This window comes from Rattus norvegicus, chromosome 5 (genome assembly GCF_021556685.1).
Source record: "Rattus norvegicus strain SHRSP/BbbUtx chromosome 5, alternate assembly SHRSP_T2T, whole genome shotgun sequence".
Taxonomy (NCBI): Eukaryota; Metazoa; Chordata; class Mammalia; order Rodentia; family Muridae; genus Rattus; species Rattus norvegicus.
The window spans coordinates 25,031,544-25,034,258 of record NC_141538.1 but is presented as its reverse complement, the minus strand read 5'-3'; the positions used below and the strand labels follow the sequence as shown (position 1 = coordinate 25,034,258).

The 2,715-nt window shown below is 47.9% G+C and overlaps 1 pseudogene; it reads right to left on the bottom strand.

The window, feature by feature from the left end:
- Positions 1-564: 564 nt before the first annotated feature.
- Positions 565-2,439, bottom strand: G3bp1-ps2 (G3BP stress granule assembly factor 1, pseudogene 2; annotated as a pseudogene).
- Between the last annotated feature and the right edge of the window lie 276 nt (positions 2,440-2,715).

The window sequence follows — 2,715 nt, the reverse complement described above, 5'->3', positions numbered from 1 at the left end:
ACTGAAGTGAGAATAGGACCCCCGTTGAAGGAATCAGAGAAAGAACTGGAAGAGCTCGAAGGGGCTCGAGACCCCATATGTACAACAATGCCAAGCAACCAGAGCTTCTAGGGACTAATCTACTACCTAAAGACTATACTTGGACTGACCATGGACTCTGACCTCATAGGTAGCAATGAATATCCTAGTAAGAGCACCAGTGGAAGGGGAAGCCCTGGGTCCTGCTAAGACTGAACCCCCAGTGAACTAGACTGTTGGGGGGAGGGCGGCAATGGGGGGAGGGTGGGGAGGAGAACACCCATAAGGTAGGGGAGGGGGGAGGGGGATGTTTGCCCAGAAACCGGGAAAGGGAATAACACTCGAAATGTATATAAGAAATACTCAAGTTAATAAAAAAATAAATAAATAAATAAATAAAATAAAACATGAAAACTCTACAAAAAAAAAACTAACAGTTCAACAAAAGTCTTATAGCTGTGTTCTAGACATTGACAGGCTACATCATAATTTTAAAATCCAGTGGTAAAAAATGAAGGTTTAGAATCATTTGGTAATCGCATGTCAAAAGAACAAAGTTCTGGAAACACACTTTATTCAGTTAGCCACACCTGCAGGGACCCAGTGGCAGTTGCCAAAAGGCAATTTTTCCATACTAGAAATGAGTTGTGACTTAATTTTTCCCGATTCCAAAATGTTTATCAAATCCTGTGTCTCCCAACAAATGAAACATCCGTTGTCAGTGAAACTGAGACTCGCTCTTCTGGGGAATGTCCGTGAAACTCCACTCTGTGTATGCAGCGTGAGCAGGGAGGTCAGTCTTCCTGCTTCGTCTTTACAAAACTGTTCCTCCTAAAGTATCATTCTGGATAACTGGGGATGAAGGACTAAAAGGTCAAGGGAGGAAAGGGGGTTGGGGAGCACAACCATGAACACAAGTGAAATTAAAATTGTACAAACTCAAGCAGTTTATAATAGACTACTCCGAGACACCGAGGCTGGTTGAAGGAATTCAACATTCTGCAGGAGCCGGGGCTGTGTGCTGTGTGGAGATCTGAGCCAAGCAATTCACTGCCTTGGAGTTGTAATCCCCCTGCCCACGCCAAAGCCTGGTTTCTGCACCAATCCTCCACGGGGAGGGCCTTTCCAGGTCCCCGAAGGTGGTTGTCCCTGTGGTCACCTACTCTGGCAGCTCAGTCTTCTCTTCCACCCTCAGGCAGATCGCGCCTTGGAACAGGATGGGCCTATAATTAAGGACCTTCTGAACAGGTTCAGAATCATCAAACAACAAAACCGAGATTGGGTAACTTCTCACCACTGTTGGTGTGCAGCTCCGCCACATTCCCACAATTTGGGGGAAAAAAAAATCCTCCAGTTCCAGCTTGTCAACCTCATGTGGCAGGTTCCCAGTGAAGAGCTGGTGACTGTCAGGGTGCCTCACCATCCTTCGAAGCTCCACATCTCCTGGTCCACCAACCTCACAAATCGGTTGGGGTCCTCTATGAGGAGGTTTATTGATCTGCTGTTCTCGAACTCTCTGATCTCTCTGAGGCCTTTCTTTGTGGTGGGATCTGAGAGTCAGGCTTAGATTCTGGACGGGGCTGTGATGCTGGCATTTTGACCACATGAGGTGGTGTCCCCATCACTGGAACAGCCCCACTGGGAAGAAGGCTCTTACTCGTCACAGATGCCCAAGAAAATGTCCTCAAGTCCTCCTGTGCTGGCGCCACGTCTGCCGGGGCAGGGGAGGCGCTCTTAGGAGTAGCTTCTTCCAATGCAGCTCAGGCTTGTCCTCTTGAATGGCGGACACAGGTTCCGGCTCCGGCTCTGGCTCTGGCTCTGGCTCTGGTTCGGTTCCACAACAAGCTCCTCTAAATGTTCCTCCAAGTCATTACTGACAGTCTGATCATAGAAAGTTCCAGAATCATCAGGAACCACCTCTGGTGACTGCTGTCTTTCTTCAGGTTCCTCTACTTCTTCCTCGGATTCCTCTTAGGCTATGTGACAAAGCCACTGAAGACCTCATCTTGGTATCTGAAGATGTCGTTGTGAACATAGAATTTGTTGGCAACAGAGCCCTCAGGAGCAAGGACAAAGGTCTGCATGAACCTCCGCAGAGACTAGTCGTTGTTGGAAAGTAGCCCCATCACTTGGGCCACCACCCGGGCATTCAGAGTTGCGTGAGCATCCACGTGGCGGATCTTGGTGTGGCAGTTGGTGAGGTTTGTGACGTCACTTTCCTGTGGATTTCCTTCTGCCGGTAGACTGGTTTACCACTGGTTTACCATTGGAATCCAAACCCCCGTGGGCATAGGAAGAGTTCTTTCCATAAAATCTGTGCAGCATGTCTGAGACCTGGTTCAGCAGGGTGTAATACTGTCGCACAAACTCCTGCCTGACCAGCAGGGGACTAGGCTTCTCCATAACCATCGCTTTGGTGGATCAACCTGCACGGCTGAGCAGGAGGACAGGGCTGCTGCGTGGGAGGAGGTGGCAGCGTCTCTCGTGCAATGCCCAGTTTAACTGACCTTGGTTTAACTTTGGTAAGTGCTATCTGCCTAGAAAATCATCCATTTCTTTAAGATTTTCCAATTTTCTGGAGTACAGTCTTTTTACATGAGATCTGATGATTCTTTGAATTTCCTCAATGTCTGTTGATATTTCTCCCTTCTCATTTCTGATTTGTTGATTTGAATAGTGTTTCTCTGCCTTTTAGTT